We start from the raw sequence: 10,424 nt of genomic DNA, 5'->3' as shown, positions 1-10,424 counted from the left end.
GGAAGGAAGTGGCGGAAGGAAGTGGCGGAAGGAAGTGGCGGAAGGAAGTGGCGGAAGGAAGTGGCGGAAGGAAGTGGCGGGGAAGGAAGGAAGGAAGGAAGGAAGGAAGGAAGGAAGGAAGGAAGGAAGGAAGGAAGGAAGGAAGGAAGGAAGGAAGGAAGGAAGGAAGGAAGGAAGGAAGGAAGCTAGCTCCAAATTCAGACTCTGGAGTGTAAAACATGCAGCATATGGTCAGGCTGGCAGAAGAGCCCTGTGGTGGCCACAAGAACAGACTGCAGGGCAGCGTCAGCAGGAGCACCATGCCAAGTGCTGCTCCCACTGCCAAATCCCAAAAAGTCCCCATTAAACACCACCTACAGCCCCACACCAAAACAAAGGGCTCCCAGAGATCCCAGCCATAAGGGGGTGCAGGAAAGGGCTTAGCCCTAAAGGAAGCTGCTCCTGGGGACTGCAATCAATATTTTCCATTTTAAAAGCCAAGCAACTGCCCTGGTGGCAGTGATCCTTATCAGCTAAACTCCCTTCCTGCTATCACACTCATGAAGGGATCAGAGGGAGATCTGTGGTAATTAAAAATGAAGGAGACCAAATTAGTAAAGCACATTCCCAACTGTCAGGAGTGATTCAGAGGTCTGGATTGTGCTGAAGGAGGATCTCTGTCTGCCACTCCCACCTCCCTCTATGTACCCGACCTCCAGAACAGTATTGGGAAGATGCCCAGAGGGGATACCTTAAATGGGAAGCAGAGGAGAGCCAGAATAGCTCTAGGAGTAATAAATATTACCTTTTCCCCGGCCAAAATCTTCCTGGACTTTTAATGCATCTCTTCACAGGAACCCTTGCAACCATGATGTGGCAGCATCCAAAATGTAACTCAGCTCTGAACAAACAGAAACCTGAGAGAGGTGCCCAAGCAGTCTGGTATGGCCACGACACAGGTGACACAGCTGTGGCCAGCCCCACAGAGGTACCACACCACGCTGGATGGGAAAACACAGGCTGCAGGGTCTGAAAGTGGTGATGACTGCAGCCCCACAGAGCAAGGAGAACAGAAAAAAATAGAGGGGATTGAAATACAGAACAGTTGTAACTGCAGAGCTGCTACTGCAGCTTCCCTCACATATCTGGGTCACTGCTTAGCAGGACTTCCTACAGCACCACAAAAATCTCTCATGTGAGCCTCCTCCTTCCTCCCCACCTACATGGGAGAGGTGTGGAGGGCAGGAGGGCAGCAGGAGGGGCAGGTGGATCATTGTGCTGCTCTGTGCTCATGGAAAGAAAAAAGCATAAAAATCCTTCTCCTAGTAACCAGGGCACAAAGCAGTCAAAATATGACAGCCCTGTCTGCTGAGGACACCGTCTGCTCTGCAGGTAAGCTGTGGTGATGAAGTTTCTGAAGACTCCAAAACCAGGGCAGAATCCTGGCAGGTTTTGGAGCCTACAGCAGCTTCAGGGAATGTTGAGGCTGTGCTCAGCAGGACACAGTCAGCTGTGATTTGCAGGTCACTGTGTGCTTCAAAATGCAGCAGAGCACAGAGACACCCAAGCTAATTTTAAATGGTTTCATTCAAATGAGAAGCAGTAAAACACAACATCCTGAACACGAGCACATCTCAGGACACCCACTGAGCTCTGATGCCACAGTCCAATTGCTCCAGATATGGGAAGCACCTGAGCTAACACATTTTTAGCAATCTCAAGTGTCTTTCCACTCCACTGGAGGCCACAGTCTAGACGTATTTACAAAGCAGGAGACATTTAACATATTGTTATGCCATCTTTCAAATTTCTAGTTCAGGCACAATTTAAAGAGAGCGACTGCTGAGCATTTGGAAGCAGGAGAGGTTGGCACAGTATTCTCAGGATTCAAAATTAATGACAGCCTGCACATCACTTCTCTTTTCAGGGAGCAGTAAAGATCAGTGGAGGATATTCTCAAGCAGCAGCATTTCTGAGTAGATGGAAACAACTGCAAACATTGTGAAGTCAGCAGTGATGGCAGATGTGTTCCCAAAAAAAATCACTTTCTTATACAGATTCCCTCATACCATTGTGTCCACTGAGGGCTCTACCAACCTCAAGGAAACAATAAAAAAAAGCCCTAAGAACTCATGCTGCTTCACAACTGCAACTGCTATACAAGTGCAACTCTCTCTTAAAGGCAGAGACATAGTTGGCCACAGGATATCTCAGGACTAATAGATGTTGAACAAAACTTCTGAAGATAGCAGACCTCTGGAAGGGGGAAACTAGAAGCTGGAAATTGTCCTACCCAGAGTGACTTTACTATAGGCCCTGATTCTGCAGGTTGAAGGACCAAAGAGAAACCCAAGGGGACTCCAGGATTCTGCCAAATGCCAGAATGAGCCCCAGTTCCTATGCCCTGGCATAGGGTAGGACCTGTGAGATGCAGGAGAATCAGAATAAATTTGTACAATGTCCAGAAAGACTCATCTCAGAGGATATGGCATAGTTCTGGCATTTCTTGATAGACCTTGGGATAAAATAGCACCAGGCCTGAGAGAAGGAAAGAATCTCAAGGAGCCATTAATGTGAGTTTTGTGCAAACCCTGGCCAAGCCTGCAGCACAAATCTCACTCTGCACACAATCCACAAAGAACACCACTTGTAGAAGCCTCAGATACAGAACCTTTTGTTCTCCTTAAGCTGTAGAAATTAATGCTTTTAGTGTAAGATTTCCTCAGTACAGCTGCTGCATTGTCAGATGAGACAGAAACCACCAGCTTAGAGAATATGACAAGGAGATATCTGTCGGCATTTTCAACACAACTCATCATCAGCAACAGAACCCCACAGGCAAACTCCAGAGATTTGTGGGGCAGTCACTTTCCAAAAGCTGCCTCTCCCAGTTTGTCTCACCCACTAGAGAATGGACTGTCAGCCAAACTCTCTGCTGGTCAAAATATTTTACAGCAAAAATCACTACGTTAACCAAGCTGAATGTGAAAGGTGTTCCCCACACATTCCCACAGTGACTGACTGCTGTTGACAGATTCATGTTTTCAGGCTGAAAGATTGGTTGTTCTTTAAGCAAAAGGTGAAAGACTAAGAGATGAGAAAACCTAAAATTACTTTTGCCATCAGAACATAGCCAGACAGCTCCTGCTGCCACTTAATTTACTACACACAGAAAAAAAGATACAACTCCAAGAGCCCAGGGAGATGGGATCTGAGGGGTTCAGTAAAAAAGTCAAATATTTGATTGCTTCTCAAACCAGCTGAATTGCCATGGGATTTAACAGCAACACTACAAGAAGGAGATGAGTTTTCCAGTATATTTAACAGAATCCTGTATTTTGGTGTATAATATCAGAGCCCACCTCCTGGGGAAAGTTTTCACCTTGTCTAGCAGGGGCCAGATATTGAAAAGCCAGATTCATCTATTGTTATAAACCAGCTGAATTCTCATTGGAAAATTGATTTAAGACCAGAAACCGGCACAAATAATAGAAGATGAAGAGGGAAGTGAACCATTTGTCAAAATCTGTAGCAGAAAGTTGAGGATAGTGTAATGTTGCTGGACTTAAACCATTTATCACAAGATATAAGAAGAAATAATGTATGTCACAAAAAAAAGTTATACCTATGTCCTCCAGGGTACACCAAAAGTGGTTGCGCAGCAGAAGAAATAAAACTATCAGCTCCTTTATAGTGCAGGCAGCAAAAAGTGATAGGTTTGAAGTATAACAAGGGAGATTCAACGGCAGAAAAATCTTTAACAGGAGGGAAAATGAAAAGAAGTAAATATATGAGCAAATATCTGGAGAGCTTCTGGGCTCTTCATCACAAGAGGTGCCTGAAAACAGTCCAGCCAAATATCAGCCATGAATGACAGTCATTTCTACTACAGCTATTTGGGCTGGAGGGTGAATTATGGGATCACCTGAGGTGCTTCTCAGGTCTATATTTCTGTAATTCAAAAGGCCCATCCTAAGGATATACAGAGACTCCACATTTAAAACCCTGGAAACGAAATCCAAATACCAGGAATGACACATTCTCAAATGATGCTTGCAAGCAGTCAGAAACCTTCCAGTGATCCACACTGCTACAGAAAACATTTATGTACCTCACACTGGAACATAGAGAAATGAAAATAAACCTTTAGAGGAGCAGAGTCAGAAGTGAGTAAATCTGACACCTGCTGCAATAGAACTGAAAAGACATAGCCATTGTTCATCCTGTTTGTCAGATACAATAATTTATACCCCCTGGTATAAATTACTGCCAGGATCTTTCGTGGAGAGAATTGCTGGAGCAAGGAAGTGTGATGGGAAAGAGCATTCAGACCGGGGAGTTATGAAACAGTGAGGGCTGTGTTTGCAGAGCAGCAGTTTGTTTATATTCCCCAGATGCAAAGAAGTGTTTCAACATAAAAAAATGCAGAACCAAGTGATATGAAAACACTCCAAATTATTAAAAAATAAATGCATAAATAAATAAAATGCAGGAGCTTCATCATAAAAATAACTCAGGCAAATAAGATATTTAGCATTCCTTATGCATTCAGCTTTTGAATTAGCTAAATAATGGAAATAATGAGAATGTGGACAATATGCAAATATAGTTTGACCACTGGTGGTCCCCATTTTGGCCAATACAGCTGTAAATGACTAGAGAGCTCCAGAACTGGAGAGCAGGGCAGCTCCAGACAAGCAAGCACAGCTCTTCAGGGGGTGCTCTCAGAGATGTGTCTGTGAATCTGCATAAAAGGGTACCTGCAGCAGACAGTGCCTTTCATGGATACACTGCACAGACAATCCCTGCTCCACATCTCCAGCAGACAGAAAGCTGGGCTGGAGGGGAAGGACAACTCAGGGAAACTTGGGACATCAGTGACATCAGCCCTACAAATGTAACTAGCACAAAAAGGCAGTAACAGTCTGTAAAATTAAAAGTCACAACATACTGCATTCCTTCCCTCTCACGGGGTCAGGTAGTCCAGAGCACTCCACGGCCGGGTTGGGGACAGCCACCCTCCACCTGGAGCCACTGCTGTCGCACTCCGTGTACTCGAAGTGGTAATCTGTCTGCAAGCAATTACAAAGAGTTTCAGTTTCATCATAACATTTGCATATTAAGCTCATTAATCAAGGCTGGGATTAGCAAGATCAGTTGTAATTAAACCAGAGAGGAAGTGGCTGGTGTGGAACACACTGTGCAGCTTTGGTGATTGCCGTGTCTCATCACAGAGCAAGCGCGGCTCCCACTGCTGGGGCAGAAGGTGGGATTTGCAAAAGCACTTGATAGACAGGAGGCAGATTCCACTGGAATTTTTTCCCAGTCTCTTAGAGCAGGATTGATGGAAAATTTCTGTCCATCACAGTACCTGATCTACAGCAGCCAAGGAGGCTTCCTCTTTGATCAATGGAGCAAGCCACACTTGAGCACAAGTCATCCCATGATAGGCTGGGATTCCAGATATGGGAATGATTCCTCCTGCAAGAGCCTTTCCCTCTTTGTCACTTTCAGAGGAATGCCAGGCAAATTAGGGCAGATAAACCCAGTATTGGGATACCTGAAAATGTCATCCAGGGTCAGCTCTGAGGAGCACCTCAAGGCAGAATTGTGGTGTGGTGGGAGATCAGTCCCATGGTCTGTGGGGCTGAGACAAGCCCTGGGCAGACTCAGTGAAATAGAGTAAGAAACTTCCCAGCATTAGCTAGGAAAGAATATTAGCTATTTGTCTTATTAATAGTATTGATTCAGATCCCACATATAATCTAGACTCACATTTAATGACATTCTTAGTTTCGTGTTTATAGCTCTGTTTTCAAATCCATAGCCCAGAAGTTTGTGATTAAAATAAACCCCAGCAACATCTCATTTTTCAACCAGTTTGGGTGGAGCTGGCAGAAATGGTGAATAACCTTCTTTAGAGGGAACAGACCCATGTTCAAATAACACACCCTGGCAAGCTCCATAAGGTGGTTTCATATGGGCAAAGCCACCTCCAGCTCTCTCTGCAGTTAATCAAGGTAAAATATTGGTATTTGTCCTGGTTCAGGGCAAATTTGAAAGATGTACCAAATTTGAATTCATATGCCTATTTTAGACACCTGTTGCAGAGGGGACAAGGAGATAACACACCCTAGAAACACTTCTTTCTCCCCACTGGCTACAGAGGAAAGCTAGCCACTTAATTTGGATGGAGTCTTCTCCATTTCCTCAGGGGAACCCCACCTCCAGCACTGCACATCCCTTCCTGGCCCATGAAAGCACCGCCAAAAAGCATGGTAATGAGGAAAATTTAGCCACAGGCTCGATGTTTGAGAAGCTTTGGGGCAGCCTGGTGTGGTGATCCATAAAGTCTGGTGGGCTCCTTTCAATTTATCTGTCTTTTCCAGGCAGGACTGGCCATGAGCCAAGCAGGGGAGGCAGTGGCTGTGTCTGCAGCCCAAGGCACAAGAGCTTTGGGCTGCAGACACAGAGCTCTTCAGCAAGAGCTCTCCAGCTGCTGCAGCTCATTCTGACTGCAGCAATCCCCACCCAAGGGGCAGCAGAAATCTGCCTTCCTGCCATGACTGCAGGCCCTAATCCCACTGCCCTAGGAGGAGCTACTCTGTGCACACAGGGATTATTTTGGGGGCAATCTTCTCCTGTTCCTTTCCTTGCAACTGACATGGTACATAATGGAGCAGAAGAAGGGGGAGCCGGTGGATAAGAGTGGATCCAGGCTGGCTCTGATACAGATTGGTTAATTCCTGCAAATATTCAGCTGACTCACATGGAGAAGACTTGCAATTCTCCTCATTTACTTGCAGAAAAGCAAACAATACTGAGTTTAATACTTCTCCTACTGTTACCATAGCTCTCCAGAGATATTCAGATGTTACTAAAGTTCTACCTAAACATCATTAAAGCCTTTGCTATTTTGCATCCAGGTGCAAATAATAACCTGATTTCTCTGGAATTAATATTTTCATGGCTGAATAATTATCTTTGTAGCTCAATCAATGGTTTAGAATCCTAACTCGCAGCACAGTGGAAAGGAAAACTATTTGTCTCAAAAAAACCAAACCCATACCAACACAGGAAATGTGATAAAACACACTGCCAGCTCTACAAATATACTCAATTATAATATGCATTTTCCCCCTTTCATCACATTATGCAATCTTTCAGGAATACTTTAAAAAAATATTCCTGAATCATCTCAGTATAAAATCTGCCATAAGGCAAGCAGAATACACAAATGTATTAGATTCATCTCCTAGTTCATATGACATAAGAAAAAAATGTATCTATTAAATTAAATATGCAAGACTGGAGTGAAGCAAAGAAAAGGATATTGAAGTACTCTGACTCTGACTTATTTCCAGATCCATTTTCTATTTAATATCAGATTTTAAAAAAATTACAGTGAGCAGTTTGGTGTCAACAATCCAGGCTGCTCTGGTAGCCACCCCCTCAAAGCATACTTCAGTGACATTGAGCCAGCAATGCAATCCCTCTGCAGCCAAAGCAGATCCCAAAAGTTAGGGGCAGCTGTGAGGGATACATCATGCAGCACAGAAACATCCCCTCTAATGACTGGATAACTGTCAACTATCAACAGGGATTCAAAATTCAGGAGACTAACAAAAATTATAAAGAATAAAAGGCATCTGCTCTCCTTCCATGTTCAGGCAGATAAGTTAAGTTTTCATCCCTCCATGGAAAACTCTCCCGCTTGAACCAGTCAGGTGAGGCTCCTGGAGAGATGGACCCAATACATATCATTCCCTCTCATCACCCCATCCCTGGGTGTAGCTGTGTCCACAGAGGAGCCACAGGACTCAAAAGGTTTGTACAGCAGAACAAGAGTTCTGTGTGGTCTCTTTCCATTACTTGTCCCTGTAATGTGCTCAGATCCCTTGTGGAAGAGTGGTTGGGGTGGGGTTTTTTATTTGCTTGTTTTCTATCTGACTTTCAACTCAGCTTTGTGTCTGAAAACACCTCTACGGACATGGCATTTATCTGATAAATGACTGTATGAGGACTCTTAAAATTCACTTTTGCCTTTGGTTGTGCACACATGCATAGCTCCAAAAATCTCTGCCAGCTACCAATGCTTCTCTCTCAAAATCAGAGAACCACAGAATGGTCTAGGTTGGAACATTAAAGATCATCTAGTTCCAGCCTTCCTGCAAAGAATCTGCAAAAAAATTGCCCAGAGAAACTGTAGATACCTCATCCATGGAAGTGTTTGAGGCCAGGCTGGATGGGGCTTTGAGCAGCCTGGGCTAGTGGAAGGTGTCCCTGCCCATGACACAGGGTTTGGCATGAGATCTTTAAGGTCCCTTCCCAGCACAAACCATTCAGTGATTCCATGAAACAAGCACTGAGGCCCAGCTGTATCCATCTTTAATAACCAGAATACATTTGTGCTGCAGCACAGGCAGGGCAGCAGCTCACAACTTCAGCTTTAAATTCACCAGCCTGGCTCCTCACAGTGGGTGAATGTGACTGCAGGAGCCCCTGGTTCAGCTGCATGATCCAGCACCTCCAACTGCTTCAGCAGCCATGGTGATGGCCTCAGCCCCCAGCACAGCTCAGGTCCATCCCTGTGAGCTGCAGCACCCACAGCTTCCATCACACACAGTGTTTGCAGGAATGTTTAGTGGGAATTGCCCTTTAATGCTGCTCACAGGGCTCAGAGCTTCTAATCTGCCTCAGGAATTTGAGCTCCCAAATATAGAAGGCTGACCATGGAGCCACCACAGCACCATTTTTCCATGAGAAACAAAGGTGTTGTAAGCTGGGACACTTACAAGACCTTTGTTTCTCATGGAAAAAATGCCATTATGTTGGGATTTCCTCACAGAATCATAGAATGGCTTGTATTGAAAGGAACATTAAAGATTGTCTACTTCTAACCCCATGACAGAAAAATTTCTTCACCCACCAGTTCCCTGAAGTGAATTTCACAGCAAATCCATTGCCAGATGTTATCTGTTGCCAGCTACTACTCTGGCTTTGCTTTCAATATTTTTCCCACTATCATCCACTCATACAGTATCTTTACATTTGGCCACAGGCCTGTTTTAATTTTAACTGTAATTCTGCCTCTGTTTTATTCCTGTTCTACACTTGGCCTTCATCTTCTAAATTCCAGTTCAACTATAATTTCCTATATAGCATTTCCTATTTTATTGATCATAATTCCTAGGGTTTGGCAAAACCAGTTTGAATTTCAGACTCAAAGATGAAGTTTCCATTGCAAAGTGTCTCTCAGGAAAAAATTAACAACATCCCACATAGGGTTAAACTTGGAAAAATGCAATTTTCTAAGTGGAAAATTGATGCAGTTCCAAGAAACCGCTCAGGATCAATGTGTAGTCCTCAGCATTACATTTCAAATGAAAGGTTAATAGTAACCTGAAAAATGCTACCAAAAATAGGCACCTGCATTTGCTTTACCCTGTGCTGAATTTTGCTTTATTGTTCTTGGAGAATTAGTGCAATCACATCAAGCAGTACCATGCAAAGCTGTAATGAGAAACTCTCTGACCTACACATGCTCTCTTGGAAGGACACCCTGCATGAAAAAGAAGTCCTTGTGCATGCACATGACATCAAAGAGGTGGTGCACTGGTCACAGCCCTGCCAGGGGGAGGAAAACAGGACAGAATGTTTCCAGCATCCTCTGCTCAAAGTCCCATCAATATGGGATCGATGGTGTGGGCCTGGCATCCCTGCACCCACCCTGTGAGAGCTCCAGCAGAGACCTCCTGGCTCCCTGGGGCACCCACACCTCCTGCCCTGCAGCCCTTCCCCAGCTGCCAGCCCACAGGAGCTGCCTGAGCAACACTTCAGCAAGGTGTGTGCCACCCTGCAGCCCCACTGCCCCCATCTCATACAATTCCTGGCTTCACTTTAAGCACCAAGTGTCCCTCCGTGCCCAGCTCCTCCCTCCCCCAAGCCCAGTGCATGTGATGTTAGGTGTTTCCAGACCTCTGCATCTGAGCTAGACATCTCACAGTCCTCCACAAGAGTTGACTGACACAGGCATTTCCAGGGCACAGATCCTCTGTCTTAAAATAAAAGCCTATTTCAGGGCACTTCTGAAACTCTACAGGTATTGTTTTCTTCTCCACTGGCTGGAGACCTTTCTTCCAGATAACCTCTGTAGCAATGAGCTTTCTCCATGACCAAGAGCAATACCTCTTCAGTGCCCTTCCTATTTTTCTGCACCAATTTCTTCATTCCTGCCTTTCATATAGACAGGAGATGCCTTGCACTCCTTCCACTTAATTAGAAACAAAGAACAGAGAGGGCACAAACTCTTACAACCAGTTCCCAATGCACTGAACCCTCAGACTGGGCAGGAAACACTGGATGAAGCCCAGGAGCAAAGAGCATTTGCCATATCTATTATGGAACACGATAGCAAAAGGCTCCTGCAATTTAACAGCTTGCTC

The 10,424-nt window shown here is 44.8% G+C and overlaps 1 protein-coding gene across 2 annotated transcripts in view; it reads right to left on the bottom strand.

Annotated features, from left to right (window-relative positions):
• Positions 1-10,424, bottom strand: part of KIAA1324L (KIAA1324 like) — a 65,032-nt gene that overhangs the window by 43,187 nt on the left and 11,421 nt on the right. The window contains exon 2 of one of the 2 annotated variants that reach the window (XM_031061332.1): positions 4,931-5,051. The gene's annotated coding sequence lies outside the window, so the exon portion shown is untranslated. The remainder of the gene's footprint in view (positions 1-4,930; positions 5,052-10,424) is intronic. The other variant, XM_005426291.2, reaches the window with a different exon arrangement.

This window comes from Geospiza fortis, unplaced genomic scaffold (genome assembly GCF_000277835.1).
Source record: "Geospiza fortis unplaced genomic scaffold, GeoFor_1.0 scaffold428, whole genome shotgun sequence".
Classification (NCBI taxonomy): Eukaryota; Metazoa; Chordata; class Aves; order Passeriformes; family Thraupidae; genus Geospiza; species Geospiza fortis.
Note: the sequence above shows the minus strand (reverse complement) of the source record. Positions and strands in the feature narration are given on the sequence as shown.